The following is an 18,012-nucleotide window of genomic DNA, read 5'->3' as shown; positions in this document are numbered from 1 at the left end:
GGGGGAGGATGAATGACTGACCTTAATTTGCCACCCATTTTTTTTCTTTTTCTTTCTTATATTTATTTATTTATTTATTATTTTTATTTTTTTTTAATTTGAGACAGGATCTTACTGTCACCAAGGCTGGAGTACAGTGGGGCAATCATAGCTCACTGCAACGTTGACCTCCTGTGCTCAAGTGATCTTCCCACCTCAGCCCGTCCAAGCAGCTAGGACCACAGGTGTACGCCACCACACCTGGATAACTTTTTATTTATTTATTTATTTAGAGATGGAGTCTCGCTGTGTCACACAGGCTGGAGTACAGTGGCGTGATCTCAGCTCACTGTAACCTCCGCCTCCTGGGCTCAAGTGATGCTCCTGCCTCAACCTTACGAGTAGCTGGGATTATGAGCACCTGCCACTGTGCCGGACTAATTTTTACATTTTTAGTAGAGACAGAGTTTCATCATGTTGGCCAGGCTGGTCTCAAACTCCTGACCTCAAGTGATCCATCTGCCTGCCTTGGCCTCCCAAAGTGCTGAGATTACAGGTGTGAGCCACCATGCTCGGTTGATAATTTTTAAAAAGATTTATTTGGATGAGGTCTCCCTATGCTGCCCCGCCTGCTCTTGAACTCCTGGGCTCAAACAATCCTTTGGCCTTGGCCTCCCAAAGTGCTAGGATGACAGGCCTGAACCACCATGCCCAGCTTCACATCCATTTCTATTCTGTTCTGTTCTTCCTTGGTCAGTGATGGCTTGGGAGATTACGATTGTTCCTAAATTCTAGGGTTGTGCCCTTAGATGGCAGGAGCATTAGTCTGAGAATCAGAAACATTGGGCTCTAAGTCTTACAAGGCTGGGCCAGGCCCTGTGCCAAAGGGCACAGCACACCAGGAAGCGCCATGGTTCTGGGGGAACACCTGTCATGGTTGACACCCAGTGCCAGGCTAAGCAAGAATTCAAGGGTGCAGGGAGGGTGGGGGAAATTTTTTCGTGACTAGTCTAGAGCCTCTCTTTTCCTTGTTGTTCCTGTTATTGTAGCACTCTGTGGTCCTAAAAACAGTAGGGTGCTCTGGGGTTTGAGAACTCCCAGATCGCTCCACTGAAGCCATCGTCAGATGAGACAGATATTAGAAATATTTCTTCACTCTAAGCTGGGTGCGGTGGCTCCCACCTCTAATCCCAGCACTTTGGGAGGCCGAGGCGGGCAGATCATGAGGTCAGGAGATCGAGACCATCCTGGCTAACACAGTGAAACCCGTCTCTACTAAAAATACAAAAAATTATCTGGGTGTGGTGGTGGGTCCCTGTAGTCCCAGCTACTTGGGAGGCTGAGGCAGGAAAATGGCGTGAGCCCGGCAGGCAGAGCTTGCAGTGAACCGAGATTGCACCACTGCACTCCAACATGGGTGACAGAGCGAGACTGCGTCTCTAAAAATAAAAAAAAAGGAAAAGAAAAAAAGAAATACTTCTTCACTCCATCAAAGTGTTAGGTTTCACTGCAGAATGAGTCCATTCTGGGAGCCTGGGGGTTGGGAACCCATGTTGGGAAGAGGAGTGTCTCACCACCATCCTGGTCACACGACCAGTCCACCACAGCCCACAGGAAACCGGGTCCCACAGGTATGAACTGCTAAACTGGGCCTGGTTTCTGTTATCCCCAGTATCCTTATTTGCTGTCGCTATGATAGTGTTCAAACAGATGACCTCTCTGCTCTCTCAGCTGGAGACTTCTCCCTCCTTGGGTCCATGGGGTCCTTCCAAAGGTTGGCTCTGAGAGCATTCAGCATTCCTTATCATCGAGGAGCTGTCAAACAGTGATTATTAGCAACACGAAGAGAAGTTCAAGGCAACCAGGGTTGCGGGTGAGTGAGGTTGGGGCCCCTTTCGTACTAGTTTACACACATGTATTCATACTGGTTATTGCAAAAAACCTCAAAGTTCTGCAGAGACCTCAGGGCTCAAAAGTGAATTGCAGCGCACTTCCTTTTCACCAGCCGTGTAGTGTCTGTCCATCCTGCAAACAGTGGCATGCACAGTTTTCTGCAAATGTTACTTTGGGTCACTTCTTACAAGGTTATTGTGTGCCAGGCCCTGTGGGGTTGTCGATGACTGAATGGGGCCTGCTCTCAAGGCGAGCACACTGTTGAGAGAGGCCTGCATCCCTGTGAGATGGAACAGAATGCACCAACAGCTATAAGTACCCCAGAAGTGAGAGAGAAGCCAGGAAGCAGGGGAGGTTGGGAGGAAGAAAAGGAGACTGCCCTGTGGGCGCAGACAGTGTTAGGCACTCTGTGAGGACAATGTGACATTTAAATTGAGCTTTGAAAGAAGGCAGGATTTCAAAAGGCAGGGGTAGAGAAACAGTGTGAACCAGCAAGGAGCAGGGACATGTGGGGCTGGCTTGGAAGTCAGTGAAACAATGAGGTGGCTGAAATCTAGGCTGCCTCCTGGTCATCCACAGCCTCCCAAATCTGTATCCTGTGGGCCTTTGAATATCTTGAAAACAATCTATCAGTTGCTAAATTGTGTAACTGGATACGATTTAGAAAAAGAAAAACTGAGTGGACATTGAATTGTATTTCCATCTGACTTCTGTAGAATTATGGGGTTTTGGAAGCAGGACACTGCAGCAGTCTTCTAGTCCCTGGAAACGTGCAGACGCTTGCATGCCATTCGTTCCCAAACTTGAGCGTGTATTAACATCACCAGGAGGGCATCTTTGAACAATTCAGATGGCTGGGCCCAGCTGCAGAATCTCTGATTCAGGGTCTCAGGGCAGGGGTGGGGGTGGTCCAAGAAGCTGTATTCCTAACAAGTTCCCTGGTGCTACTGCTGCTGTAATGCTCCTTGCAAACCGTTCAGGGTAATACCTCTTGCATCCTCTGCTTGAATCGCTCTACTGTTCTGCAGCTCACCACCACCCAAAGTATCCACGCAATATCCCTTGTGGAATACTTCCAGTAAAATTCTTCCTTGTGCTGCTGTCAGTCCTGCCTGCCTGTAACTTTCCATGAAGTCTGCTGAGGGCCCCACATGGGAAATGTCTACGGATGGCAGGCAAGTCTCAGGCACATGCGGCAGACGCCTGGATTTACATCCTGACTCCACCACTTACTATGTGACCTTGGATAAGTCATTCACCTTTTCTGTATGTTCTTCAACTGTGGAATGGGGATAACAATGTCACAGAACTGCTGTTTAGAGTAAATGAGAAAAGTGTGTAAAACAATTGACATGGTGCTTGGCATATACGAAGTACTCAGGTGTGGGCTAGTATCATTACCTAGTGTTCTTTCTTTTTTTTTTTTTTGAGACAGTCTCCCTCTGTTGCCCAGGCTGGAATGCAGTGGCACAATCTTGGCTCACTGCAACCTCCATCTCCTGGGTTCAAGTGATTCTTGGGCCTCAGCCTCCCAAGCAGCTGGGATTGCAGCCACCCGCCACCACGCCCGACTAATTTTTTTGTATTTTTTCAGTAGAGAAGAGGTTTCACCATATTAGTCAGGCTGTTCTCAAACTCCTGACTTGAGGCGATCCACCTGCCTCAGCCTCCCGAAGTGCTGGGATTACAGGTGTGAGCCACTGCGCCCGGCCAGCATTACCTAGTTTTCCTTTCTACTCGGGAGTCTATCAAATCTCCGAAGAAAGTTAATCATTCTAGTGTTTCTCCTTTCTGGGCTAAATATCCCCAGCTCCTGCAATTATTTCTTATAATTATTTCAATGCTTTCATGGTTCCAATATTTTGTTTGTCCTTTCCACTGTTCTCTGAACAGAGTCCAGTTTGTCAGTCTTCCTTGTCAGGTGCACGGCTCAGACCTGCCACCTGCCTCGGCTTAGTCCAAGTCTCGTGTGTTCACTGCAACCAAAGGTAACTCTAGCTTTGTAGCTATTTCCACATTTCACTGGATTGTATTAGACTTCCAGGCCATGAAGGTGCCAGAGGCTACACCTGCATGTAGAGAGTAGAACTCATTCTCCTGTCACATTGCCCCTTGTTGCTTAGCATATGTGAGTTTGGTGAGCGTGGGTGAGGGAGAGTAACTCTGACCTTGGCCCAGTTCAGGGCCTACTGCCCCAGTAGCTGTGAGAAAGCACATTCGAAGCTCCAGGGACTGGTGCAAGGCCCAGCCTCTCCCCCAGAGAAGGGTGAACTGACACCTAGCACAGCCAACAGTTTTCTGGAAGGAAACCAAGCCTCAGAGCCAGAGGCACATACAGCAAAGTTATGTAGGCATTTCAGCCCCTGCCCCAGCCACTGTCATTGCTGGCCTTTTGCCCAGAGTCCTTGGTAATAGAATAATGATAGAATATGGAGAGGGAGTCAGGGCTGTTTTTTTTTTGTTTTGTTTCGCTTTTTTTTTTTTTTTTGAGATGGAGTCTCCCTCTGTCGCCCAGGCTGGAGGGCAGTGGCACAATCTCAGCTCACTGCAAGCTCTGCCTCCCAGGTTCAAGTAATTCTCCTGCCTCCGCCTCCTGAGTAGCTGGGACTACAGGCACGCACCTCCATGCCCAGCTAATTTTTGTATTTTTGGTAGAGACAGGATTTTGCCACGTTAGCCAGGCTGGTCTTGAACTCCTGACCTCAGGTGATCCACCTGCCTTGGCCTCCCAAAGTGCTGGGATTACAGGCATGACCCACCGCGCCTGGCCTCAGGGCTGTTTTATTGTGGGGACAGAGGTGGCAGTTTCAGGGGTTTGGGTATCAAGATGACACGGCAGGCCCTGGAGAAAATGTCTCTCTCAGCCTCCATTCTAATTTCCAGTCTGTAGTGAATGGCTCACCAGGTACTCTTAAGTTCTGTCTTTTAAAACAGAAGGCACACAAAAATGTGCCCAAATTACTTTGGTGTCCTGAAGAGCCTGTCTTGTCCCTCTCAGGTCATAGAAGACGCCAAGTTCCTTTACGGCCAGGCCTCCTCCTGAGGGAGACCAGGCCTGTGGGGTTGCTGGCTTAAACACTGCCACCGGCTCTGCACACCCATTTCCACAGGGACAGCCCGAGTGTCTCCAGGACACACCAGCCTCACGGCAGAAACGGCTGCAGTCACGGCTCTGTCTGTACCGTGGGGTGGCTCCCCCTCACCCACCCCCACGAAGCTGCACTCTGCTGTGTGAATGCCTAGGGGAATGTGACTCTCCCCATTGCAGGCCCCACGGCCTGCTGGATGCCACGGTGACAGGGTGTGGCCTGCAACTGCAGGTCCCCCGTCCTCTTTGGCTCATCATCTCCGAGAGCTGCCTGCAAGTCACACTATGTGAGTCCCAGTGCAGGGCTCCTCTGAAAGTCACCTGTGAAGCTGTCTTTGGCTGAAGAAGTTGGGGAAACTGGTCTCCCACACTTGGCAATGGCCATTCTTTCTCAACCTTCCCCCAGGCACGAAGAGTCCCAGGCCTTGATGCCTCACTCTTCCATCAAGGATTTAACATTTACCCTCCCTGGTATTTTCAATTGACCCAGAGGAAATTAATAGGTAGTACTTAGCAAAGGGTGCTTAGCAAAAAAATACTCAGCTGAGTGGAATTGCAGGCACGTCTACAGTTGTCTGGAGGCACAGAGGCTGCACTCTACCCTAAGGCAAAGCGGGTGGGGCCATCCTCCTGCTGACTTGGGCTTCGGAGGAGGAAATGTACTTTCTTCAGTGGATAATAAAGACAAGCATTGGTTAGGTATGGTGGCTCATGCCTGCAATCCCAGTACTCTGGGAGGTTGAGATGGGTGGATCACTTGAGGTCAGGAGTTCAAATTCAGCCTGGCTAACATAGTGAAACCCTGTCTCTACTGAAAATACAAAAATTAGCTAGGCGTGGTAGAGCACACTTGGAATCCCGGTTGGGAGGCTGAGGCAGGAGGATCACTTGAACCCAGGAGGCAGAGGTTGCAGTGAGCTGAGATTGTGCCACTGCACTCCAGCCTGGGTGACAGAGCGAGACTACATTTCCAAAAAACAAGACAAGCATTGCTTTTTCCTTGGCATGAATTCTTTTTTTTTTTTTGAAACAGAGTTTCGCTCTTTCACTCTGTTGCCCAGGCTGGAGTGCAGTGGCGCAACCTCGGCTCACTGCAACCTCCGCCTCCTGGGTTCAAGTGATTCTCCTGCCTCAGCCTCCCGAGTAGCTGGGACTACAGGTGCCCACCGCCAGGCACAGCTCATTTTTTGTATTTTTAGTAGAGACGGGGTTTCACCATGTTGGCCAGGCTGGCCTTAAACTCCTGATCTCAAGTGATCCAACTGCCTCGGTCTCCCAAAGTGCAGGGATTACAGGTGTGAGCCACCGCGCCCGGCATCCTGTCAAGAATTCTAAGCAACAGAGAAAACAGGATGGGCACAATTAGTTTGCTCTCCAAGCTAGAATGTCAGGGGGCACTGGAACCATTCTGGGAGAAGCAATACTTTGAGGTGCAATGTCTTTTTTTTTCTGAGACAGAGTCTTGGTCTCTTGCCCAGGCTGGAGTGCAATGGCACGATCTCAGCTTATTGCAACCTCCACCTCCCAGGTTCAAGCAATTCTTCTGCCTCAGCCTCCCAAGTAGCTAGGATTACAGGCACCTGCCACCATGCCTGGATGATTTTTTTTTTTTTTTTTTTTTGTATTTTTAGCAGAGACAGGGTTTTGCCATTTTGGCCAGGTTGGTCTCGATCTCCTGACCTCAGGTGATCTACCTACCTTGGCCTCCCAAAGTGTGGGGATTACAGGCGTGAGCCACTGCGCCTGGCAGGGATGTCTTTTTTTTTTTTTGAGACGGAGTCTCACTTTGTTGCCCAGGCTTGAATGCAGTGGTGCGATCTCGGCTCACTGCAACCTCTGCCTCCTGGGTTCAAACGATTCTTCTGCCTCAGCCTCCCGAGTAGCTGGGATTACAGGCATGTGCCACCACGCCCGGCTAATTTTATACTTTTAGTAGAGACGGGGTTTTTCCATGTTGGCCAGGCTGATCTCGAACTCCCGACCTCAGGTGATCCGCCCGCCTCGGCCTCCCAAAGTGCTGGGATTACAGGTGTGAGCCACCGCGCCCGGCCGAGGGATGTCTTTTAAATCAAGCTACAGACTTGGGCAACTAGGCTGTTCATGGTTCCTGCCTCTTTCTCACTGACCCTTTACCTCTGGATGGGATGGTCCCCAGAAGGATGAGGTCGGGCTGAGGCTGTGGCCTTGAGATCCCTGACACTTTTCTTGCTCTTCTCCTGTTTCCCATTCTGGACCGTTGGGGGCCCTTGAGGATCTGGCTTTTTAAGGCAGAATCCAAACTGCCCAAGGACCACTGATTGTTTCTGTATCTCTTACAAAGGGGCAACCAAATATCCTTTTAACCAATACTCCAAGAGTGCCAAGACCAGACCTTGCTACATGCAGGAACCCAGACCATGGCATGTTCTTGTTCTGTGCCTTTTTCTTGTGGTGGAAAAGGATTGTGTATTCTGACCCCTCATCTGGGAAAAGGAGGAGCAAGTGAATTACTACTCGGATATTCTTGGCAGCCAGCTTGCAAGTGTTAATAATTCCCAGCTCTCCAAGGATCCTCAGGCCTCCCCTGTCCTGACACCTGGTTACTGAAAAGAACTAGAAAGCTCCAGTCAGCAGTCATGTGGGGCCAGTGTGTGCTGCAGCCAAGTGGCATTGCCGTATCTCCAGCTTGTCACCCACACTGCTGTAAAACATTTATCTCAGTCTTGCATCTGGACCCTGGCCTAATAAATTCCTCCAAAGGTATGCAGAGTACACAGGCTGCCACTTAAGGTGGGATGAGGCCAGAGTAACAGAGAGAGTGGAAAGGGAGCCTGTCATAAATACTGACTCTACACAGGGAGAGAAAACCACTGGGGCTTAAAATTCCAGGCTCAGAGTAAGTTAATGAGCTACTAAAAAGACAGGGTAGTAGGACATGCGTACTAGGACAATCAGACCTGAAGTTGGAGAAAAATGTGAGGATACCCATTAAACCAGGCAGACTGGTATAGTAGAAAGGGCATTGGCCATGAAAGCAGGAGCACAGTGTTTTTAGCCATGTTTCTGCCTGAGGTGACTTTGGCTAAGTCACTTCACTTCTCTGAGTCTTTGTTTTATAATAAAGAAAAATTGAGATGATACAATTCAATAACAACAAAAACAAGTTGATTTTTAAAATGGGCAAATTGAATAGACATTTATCTAAAGAAGATACAAATGGCCAGTAAGCACATGAAAAGATGCTCAACATTATGAATCATTAAGGAAATGCAAATCAAAACCACAATGAGATGTCACCTCAAACCCATTAAAATGGCCATCATTTAAAAAACAAACCAACCAACCAACAAAAAACAGAAAATAACAAGTGTTCATGGGAATATGGCGAAATTGGAACCTTTCTATGTTGCTGGTGGGAAGGTAAAATGGTGCAGACACCATGGAAAACAGTATGGCAGTTCCTGAAGAAATTAAATGTATGATCCAGCAATTCCATTTCTGGGCAAATACCCCAAAGATTTGAAAACAGGGACTTGAACAAATATTTGCACATCCATTTTCACAGCAGTATGATTGACTACAGCCTAAAGGTGGTAGCAATTCATTCCGTGATGGATGAATAAATAAAATGTGGTGTATGTACACAGTGGAATATTATTCACCCTTCAAAAGGAAGGCAATTCTGACATGTGCTACAACATGAATGAACTTTGAAGACATTTGCTAAGTGAAATAAGCCAGTCACAAAAGAACAAATAGTATACTATTCCACACATAGAAGGTGCTTAGAGTAGTCAAATTTGTAGAAACAAAGTAGAAAGGTGGTTGCCAGGGGCTGGGGAGGAGGGAATAGAAAATCATGTTCAATGGCTACACAGTTTCACTGTGGGAAGATAAAAAAGTTCTGGAGATGGATGGTGGTGATGGTTGCCCAACAGTGTGAAAGTACTTAATGCCACTGAATTGTATACTCAAAATGATTACAATGGTAATTTTTTTGTTATGAATATTTTACCACAATTTAATTTTTTTTTTTTTGAGACAGGGTCTCGCTCTGTAGTCCAGGCTGGCATCCAGTGGCATGATCGTGGCTCACTACAGCCTTGACCTCACAGGCTCAATCAATCCTCCTGCCTCAGTCTCCTGAGTAGCTGGGACTATAGGTGTGCACCACCACACCCAGCTAATTTTTGTATTTTCTGTAGAGATAGGGTTTCACCATGTTGCCCAGGCTGGTCTCAAACTCCTGGACTCAAGCATTCCTCCACCTCAACCTCCCAAAGTGCTGAGATTATAGGCATGAGCCACTGTGCCCAGCCAATTTTTAAAAATTGAAGTGGAGAGATCAAAGCTTCCTGACCAGATTGCTCAGGTGTGCCACATGTAGGTTATTGGCATGCCACAATACTGATCCCTTCCACTTTTGAATAGATCATGCAGAGCTGAGCACAGCTGAAATCCTCAGGCAGGTCACTTCTAGCCTTGAAGAGCTTCTTCTTACTCCAGTATGCTATACACATATTGTAATGTTTAAAATTTCAATATAATTTAATTATTATTTATACAGAATTAGTGCATGAAACAAAAATGCATAGCTCAATAATTAATCTTAAACACCTGTGTAACCTTCACTTAGCTCAAGAATTAGAATCTTGCCAGTATACCAGAAGTTGCGGTCATGTGTTACCACCTAACTGGGAATCCCCCAAAGTTCTGCCCTATATTTGGACATTATGTAAATGCAATCCTAGTATGAAAACAAATGAACTACGGCTACTCACAGCAACATGAGTGAACCTCACAAACATCACATTGAATGAAATAAACCAGATACAAAAGGAATACACCAGGCCTGTAATCCCAGCACTTTGGGAGGCCAAGGCGGGTGGATCACTTGAGGTCAGGAGTTCGAGACCAGCCTGGCCAACATGGTGAAACCCTGTCTGTACTAAAAATACAAAAATATTAGTCAGGCATGGTGGTGGGCTCTCGTAATCCCAGCTACTCGGGAGGCAGAGGCAGGAGAATCACTTGAACTCAGGAAGCGGATGTTGCAGTGAGCCGAGAGTGCACCACTGCATTTCAGCCTGGGCAACAGAGTGAGACTCCATCTCAAAAAACACAAAAAACAAACAAACAAAAAACCCGCAATTTTTTAAAAACCATACAATAACAGCTATTTATATGTGATGAAGGTAAGTGAGGCCCAGAGAGCTAAAACTGAATTACTTTGGATCAAACACCTGGGAAATGGTGGCATCAGAATTGAACTCAGGTGTTCTTTCTTTCTTTTTTTTTTTTTTTTTGAGACAGGGTCTCCCTCTGTCATTGAGGCTAGAGTGCAGTGGCATGATCACCGCTCACTGTACCTCTGCCTCTCAATCAAGTGATCCTCCCACTTCAGCCTCCAGAGTAGCTGGGACTACAGGCATGTACCACAATGCCTGGCTTTTTTTTTTTAACTTTTGTAGAGATGGGGTTTCACCATGTGGCCTGGGCTGGTCTTGAACTCTTGAGCTCAGGCAATCTGCCCGCTTCGACCTCACAAAGTGCTGGGATTACAGTGAACTCAGGTGTTCTGATCCTAAAATCCAGATTTTCCCATTCTGCCTTCTGCTTTGAAAGATATAGAGGAGGCCAAGAGGGCTTATCCCCGAGGTGGAGGAAGATAAGCTGGTATGAGGAAGCCGCTCAGTGTTTGTCATTTTAAACCGTTTATCCACTGGCTCAGGTCATGTCTTTGTTGGGGGCCAAGCCAAGGCCCAGCAAAGACAAATGGCCTTTGCAGTGTGGGTGGAAGAGGGGTGAGGTCACGCAGTCCTCGGCCTGTGGTTTGCTTTGCCTGAGTGCCGGGAGCAATCTCTTGCCCTGATTTGCAGTGTGGGCTGAGGATCCAGGTCAGTGAGAAGGCCAGTGCTAGAACTGTCTGTGGGTGCTGCTGATAGGAATCAGCTGCTGATCGCGGCTAGGGCTGGGGGCTGAGCACACCGGCACCAGCCTACTTCTTGGGCAGCAAGGCAGCAGGATAGAGGGGTTTGTAAAAATGCCTTCCACCTACCCTGCTGGGCTTGCCTGAGAGACTCTGAGTGTGGGAAGCGAAGACAATTATCGCTAGGCTGGAGAACAGAAAGAGCACCGTCAGGTGAGAAAGAAGAAAAAAAGAGAGGGGAGAGAGTGGATAAGAAGAAGGAAGCCTGGGACATAAGAGCAAGGGCTTTGCTTGCTAAACTCCTAGGGAGCACACAAGTGAGAATCCAGGGTGGAGGGAAGCAGGATGGGTGCCCTGAACGCTTGGCCCCATTTCCTGGGGCTTACTGGCCTCCTGGGTGGGAGTGTTACAGGCTACTGCTCCTTGAGGAGGCCTCAGTGATTGAGGATGCTCCTGTATGAGTCTCGGCCCTGACCCCGGGATGGGGGACTGGAGGACCCTAACAGGATTGGGGGTTGGTTGGGTGTGACCAAGGCATCTGCCAAAGGGAGAGTACCAAGGAAAGCGGAGGCACCTCCTCTCTGGCTGTCCTTCGCCCCCTCTCTCCTCCTCGTTCTCTGGGAGTGTCTGGCGAGCAGCAGCCTCCCCGCAGGGCCAGGCAGGTGGGCCAGAGCATTTGGTTTGCTGAGGTTTGTCAGGTTTTCCAGCTCAGGGCCCAGCCAGCTGGCAGGAAGCAGGACAGAGGTCACTTGAATTCAGACCACATGTCCCTGTTAAATACATTAGCTTTTAAATCAACCTTTGTTCAAAGTCCAGCGAGTTGCAAGCCTAGTGCTCACCTGCAGAGACAGAATTCCTGAGCGAACGAACAGAGCGGCTCCTCTTCCATCTCCAGGTAAGAACTGCTCGTGTCCTTGAGGGCGCTGGCCACTGAGGCCTGAATTACCTTCTTTCTTTTCCTTTTCTCTTTCTCTTTTTCCAAGCCAGTAGCTGGCTGTCTAGGGCGGAGAAGAATCCCATGGGGAGGGAGCCAGGCCCGTTTGGCGGTGGCTGCGGGTGAGGGATGATCCACGCTCTGAGATTCTTTCTGCTGGAGAGGCGCCTCACCCTTGCAGGCTAGGGTCTGTTTCACAAAGAAATTGGCAAGCCGATCTCAGAAAAAGCTTTCCCTGGGTCGTGCGGGGGTTTGATGTGCAGCCAAAGGGAATGAGACAACAGACTTCACAGGTAACCAGGCGGATACGCCCAGGACCTTCCTACTGGTACAGGGGCCTTGGGTAGCAGAGAAGACTCTTCTGGAAGCAGCCCTTAAAGGATGCAGCCTAACTTAGCTTGCCCACTTGATAATAAAAGTGGCATCTTTCCTCTCTGTATCACATTGCAGCACTAAGACATGAGAAAAACCAGTGAATTTCCAGGCTGGCTGAATGTTAAAGCCTACATTCCCCAGGCTCTCACCTTTGGCATTTCTAAGTCTCCAGGTCTTGTGTGAATCGAAAGATCTTTATTTGAAAACTCTCCCAGATCATTCTGATCAGTGCAGGTAGGTTTGGGAACCACTAGTAGTTTATTGCTTAAGCAGAAGAGTCATGAGACTTAAATGTGACACTCACCTAAGGGTTCACTCGCTATGAAGACTCCCGGTCTGGGTTGGATCCAGCTATGAAAATTTGGGTTTGGCTCTGAGAAACACATTCTTCTTTATTTACTAAAATCTCTGCAATGTGTCACCAGGGCAGCTTTCAGTCTTGTACCCAGAAGGCAAGAGGGGATAGCGGGGACTGCCTCAGGCCATGATTGTCTAGTCATCTGAAGTCTGCAGCAAATTACTCAGGGTCTTTGAATTTCTGTGTTACGATAGTAATTTGTGCTTATCTTTGACTTTTGTATGTTCTTTGCACCATAGGGTGTGAAGTTGCTGGTAATGATGTCTTATATTCACAGACCACTGCCTAGGCAGCTACTTCTCACCCAGGTGAAAGAACACAGGACTAGAATACAAATCATCAGAGTTTTCATTCAGTTGCTAGTGACAGGCCGTTAGACAAACTACTCAGCCAACTGGAGGCTCGATTTCATTATCGATCAAGTGAAGGCCTGTCATTTTTTCCCCAAGAGTGTACTGAAAATAAAATTATAAGTACAAATGTGTGGTCAGGTAATGGCGGCTCATGCCTGTAATCCCAGCACTTTGGGAGGCCCAAGCGGGAGGATCACTTGAGGCCAGGAGTTCCAGACCAGCCTCGGCAATGAAGTGAGACTCCATCTCTACAAAAAATAATAATTAATCCTGCATGGTGGCACGTGTCTGTGGTGTCAGCTGCTTGGGAGGCTGAAATGGAAGGGCTGCTTGAGCCCAGGAGGTCGAGGCTACAGTGAGCCATGATTGCACCATTGCACTCCAACCTGGGTGACAGAGTGAGACCCTGTCTCAAAAACAAACAAAAAAAAACCATGAATGTGTTAAAAACACAACTTAAGATGCCTAGATTTCAAATGTGTATATTGAAAGTCTCTATAGAATAGTAAGAAGAAACAAATTTTAGTCAGTTGGGAAACCTTGTCCTAGTCTTTTAATCTCATTGAGCTTCTGTTTGCTCACTGACAAATAAGAAGTTGAGACCAGATCATCGTTAATGTCTTTTTCAGTTGGCCAAGTATAAGGTAGATCCTGGAGCCTTGAAGGGTAGCTCCTTGTCATTTGGGTATGAATTCAAATGTCACCTCCCAGGAAGGACTTTCTAAAACAGCCTCCCATCTCCACGCCACCAGTATCTCTATCATTCATAGCATGTACCATCAGAAATCATCTCATTTTGGCCAGGTGCGGTGGCTCATGCCTGTAATCCCAGCACTTTGGGAGGCCGAGGCAGGTGGATCATCTGAGGTCAGGAGTTCGAGACCAGCCTGGCCAACATGGTGAAACCCCATCTCTACTAAAAATACAAAAATTAGCCGAGCGTGGTGCCGCACGTCTGTAGTCCCAGCTACTTGGGAGGCTGAGGCAGGAGAATTGCTTAAACCTGGGAGGTGGAGGTTGCAGTGAGCCAAGATTGTGCCATTGCACCCCAGCCTGGGTGACAGAGTGAGCCTCCATCTTGAGAAAAAAAAATCATCTCTCTTACTTGTCACCTTTACCAGATGTTAAGCTTCAAGACTGCAGGGATCTTATCATTTGTGTTACTTGCTGTATTACCAGCCCCTTGAGCACTACCTGGCACAAACACATTTGCATAAATGGAATTGGTGTGGCAGGGAAGGAGCTGGAAGAATAGATGCAGATGGTGATGACTTTGATAAGGTGTTCCTCAGGAAAGGAGGTTGAAGGACTCCAATACTCTCTCAGGGCGTCTGAAGTCCAGGGTCTAATCATGTGGGAATGGGTTTTTCTGGTCACATCTTAGTGAAATGATTCTTGCATTCGTTGCACAGGGATGCGATGAGAGTGGCAAGCTGGAGCTAGACGTGTTTTCCTCAAGATCTCAGCAACTTCTTTCTTTGGTCCTTCATGAGGGACTGCCCAGATTTCCTGAATCTCTTTGCCTGATGGGTATCATGGCTAAGTGATTAAGCAAATGAGCATTGGGATTGGAAACCTGCACTCCAGATCAGACTGACTTTTACTCTCTGAGCTTCTATTTCCTCATCAGTCAAATGGGCATATTAGAATCTAGTTCCAGAAGTTACGAGGGTTAAATGAATGCACATAGTGCCTAGCACATCGTAAGTGCTATTGAGATAATCTTCAGACAGCTTTGCTATTACATGACCCCCGGAAATGAAGGAACCCAGGGAATGGCAGGAGTTTTGATAAGTAGAAAAGATAGTCCTAGCCCACTTAGCAGCAACTAGAGGAGGTTTGCTGTTGGTCTGAGGTGGTCACTGGTTTCTGAGTTGCCAAGCCTTGTTGGAGGCACAGATAGTTGGCATTCATAAAGCTGCATAGAACTACGGGGTCCCACTGGGGACGTGAAACTAAATGATCCAGAAAAGCCCGTGGCTTTCCACCAGTTGTATTGAATACAAACTTGATGATGTGAAAATACAGAAAGGGGCTGTGGTGCCTGCTCTTAAGAAAGCTTATCTTGGCTGGGCACGATGGCTCACGCCTGTAATCCCAGCACTTTGGGAGGCTGAGGAGGGTGGATCCCTTGAGGTCAGGAGTTTGAGACCAGCCTGGCCAACATGGCAAAACCCTGTCTTTACTAAAAATACAAAAAGTAGCCGGGTGTGGTGGCGGGCACCTGCAATCCCAGCTTCTCAGGAGGCTGAGGCAGGAGAATTGCTTGAATCCAGGAGGCGGAGGTTGCAGTGAGCCGAGATCGCACCACTGCACTCTAGCCTGGGCCACAAGAGCGAGATTCCGTTCCCCCACCACACACACACACACACACACAAAGCTTATCTTGCTGGGGACACACGACATGGACCCTGAAGCTCCTCTATAGTCTACTGGATTGAGTCCGAGGTGCTTCACAGTCTAACCTACTTCTTTTTTTCAACATGTAACTGTGCTCTGACCTTCCTGAACCATTCGCCATTCTGGGAATGCATCTCGTGCTGTTCCTTCTGCCTGGGATGGCTTCCTCTTCCCAGTCTGACCACACGTATTTCCAGAATACATTCTACACATCAGGCTTGGGAGGCAGGATAGATGGTGGAAGGAATCCAGACTCAACTGGGTTTGAATCCAGACTCTGCTTATCCAAATAGCCAGGGAAAACCAAGTTAACTTTTCAGAGTCTCTTTTCTTTTTCCTTGTAAAATGGCCCATCAGGATTGAATCAGAACCCACAAAAAGTACCTAGGCTAATCCTAGTAGGAGCTCAATAAATACATAAAACAATAAGAAAGGCTTTGTATTTAAATATTCCAGCACCCACACCGTTGTTCAGCAGTTATGCTTCATAGCTCTCCCCACTGGACTCCGGGCTCTTTCAGGGCAGGATGGTAGCTATTCTGGATTGAACCCTGATACCTGCCTTGCAGCAGGTATTACATAGAACTTGTTAAGTATATGAGCAATAACTGAAATTCAGAAGATGAAATGATACCTTCAGACTGTGGTGGTCATGGAAGGGTTCGTATATAATCTAAAATTTGAACTGAGCCTTGAAAATGGTAGGTCTTAAATTTGTTCACTTGGAAAAAATGTTTACTTAGCACTTACTGTGAATAAGTAGTCAGAAGTGGGGAAGGGATTCCAGGCAGAGCATGGGGCATGAGCAAAGGGCAGGCTCGTGTGGGTGACCGTGCATAGACCATTTGGGGCTTGCTGAGGAGCTGGGGGCCTGAGGTAGGGCTGGATTATGCTGAGCCTCAGTGCCTGAGCAAGAAGCTTGAATTTCTTTTTCTTGAGTGATTTTTTTTTTTTTTTTTAGAATATAGTATCATAAAACCAGGGTCAGAAAGTTTGTCTTGAGGCGGGACTCTTGTAGTAGTTTAGATATATCAAAAAAAGTGAGGGGGGTAGAAATGCAAGTTCAAAAAGTCATGTAACACAAAATGTCGATTTGGGGAAAACCCTTGTCTCAGCTGACCCTCAGGATGGTTGAGCTATTTTCAGGTACTAGTTCTATCAGCAGCGTGAGGATGTCCTCCCTCTGTGGGTGCCTCTGTTTCCACACAATATTGGCTCCATCCCTCTCCCAACTCATAGAACTCTTAGATAAGCAATCCAACTGCGAAAGGCCTTGAACTCCAGCCCAGAGTCTTGCCATATAGGACAAAGTATTGTTTATGGTGGCTGGGGGTAGGGAAGTCACTTGGTATCAGCAGGCCAAATGAACTTTGAGATAAGTAGATTCCATTCTTGATCATAAATGAGAAATAAAAACTACTCAGTGGGTCTGTGATCACTCTTCTCCAGATAATTCTCAGTGGAACAGATTTCATTGATTTCTCACATTTGAAATTTCTGTCTGGCTAAGACCAGTAACTATCACAATGGGAAAGTACACTAAGCAAATACATATCTTAGAGCCCTGCTTCTCCTTCTATTTTTGATATTAATTATCTGGAGTAAATACACTTGAGTATTTGAGTTTCCATATGCCTTGCTTTTCAAAGGAGAAATCCAGGCAGCCTTAAATATGATCTGCATAAAAATATACGATCTGTTCTAGGTAAAATACATTTGAAGAAGGGTGAAATTGAGTTGTCTTTGTCTCTTCCTTGCTAGAGACATCAGTCAGTACCAGCTCAGATACAGCAGGATATTTTCCTTATGCTGTTGGAAGGAACGGCATGTGCCAAGGCTCTGTGGCAGACTCTGAAGGAGGCCAGCCATGGCTGGTGTGAGGCATGAAGTCTTGGAGTCAGGGCTGATGGCTGTAAGGAATTCTCAGCCTGTCTATAGTTGCTGACTTAACATCGCACAGTCTCCACCAACTGTATTTTCCTAACAAAAGTCTAGTGGGTTTGTTTTCTTCTTTCTTGTTACACAGATGCACACAAGTGCTGCAAGAACAGCATTCCTCAAAGTGCACACTGTGGTCAAGCGTCCTGAGAATGCTGCTTTTTTCTTGCTGAAGTTCAGAATGTTTTATAGGCAAGCGTGGAGTTCAGTGGAAAGCAAATAATGTCTAGGTTGAATGTTGCCAGAGAGACCCTGCCGTTTCTTTTCCTTATCCCTCAATGAAACAGAAATAACTTACTCTATGGTTTCACACTAGATTATACAATCAGATACCCTTCCACAGTCAAAGTAACTAGGGTTAAACATTCCTCACCAGCAGTCCTGCTAAGTGTTTTTTTTTTTTTTTTTGAGACGGAGTCTTGCTGTGTTGCCCAGTCTGGAGTGCAGTGGCACGATCTTGGCTCACTGCAACTTTCACCTCCTGGGTTCAAGCAATTCTCCTGTCTCAGCCTCCTGAGTAGCTGGGACCACAGGCGCATGCCACCAGGTCCACCTAATTTTTGTACTTTTAGTATAGATGGGGTTTCACCATATTGGCCAGGCTGGTCTCGAACTCCTGACCTCAGGTGATCCACCTGCCTCGGCCTCCCAAAGTGCTGGGATTACAGGCGTGAGCCACCGTGCCTGGCCCCTGCTAAGGTTTTAGGGTTTAGTGTTTTCATGGATTGCGTGTTGGTTACATAAGTGCCTTGTGGGGAGAGGCTCTGTTTTCTTCATGGTGTGATA

General features: G+C 47.4%; 1 protein-coding gene across 3 annotated transcripts in view; it reads left to right on the top strand.

The window, feature by feature from the left end:
• The first annotated feature begins 10,824 nt into the window (after positions 1–10,824).
• PDZK1 (PDZ domain containing 1) overlaps positions 10,825–18,012 on the top strand; it is a 35,233-nt gene continuing 28,045 nt past the window's right edge. The window contains exons 1-2 of one of the 3 annotated variants that reach the window (XM_025375442.1): positions 10,825–10,836; positions 11,680–11,763. The gene's annotated coding sequence lies outside the window, so the exon portion shown is untranslated. Of the gene's footprint in view, positions 10,837–11,537; positions 11,764–18,012 lie in introns of those variants that run through there. The other 2 variants (XM_025375455.1, XM_025375448.1) reach the window with 2 other exon arrangements.

Source organism: Theropithecus gelada, chromosome 1 (assembly GCF_003255815.1).
Source record: "Theropithecus gelada isolate Dixy chromosome 1, Tgel_1.0, whole genome shotgun sequence".
In the NCBI taxonomy this organism is placed as follows: domain Eukaryota; kingdom Metazoa; phylum Chordata; class Mammalia; order Primates; family Cercopithecidae; genus Theropithecus; species Theropithecus gelada.
This window is presented reverse-complemented; position numbering and strand designations above follow the sequence as displayed.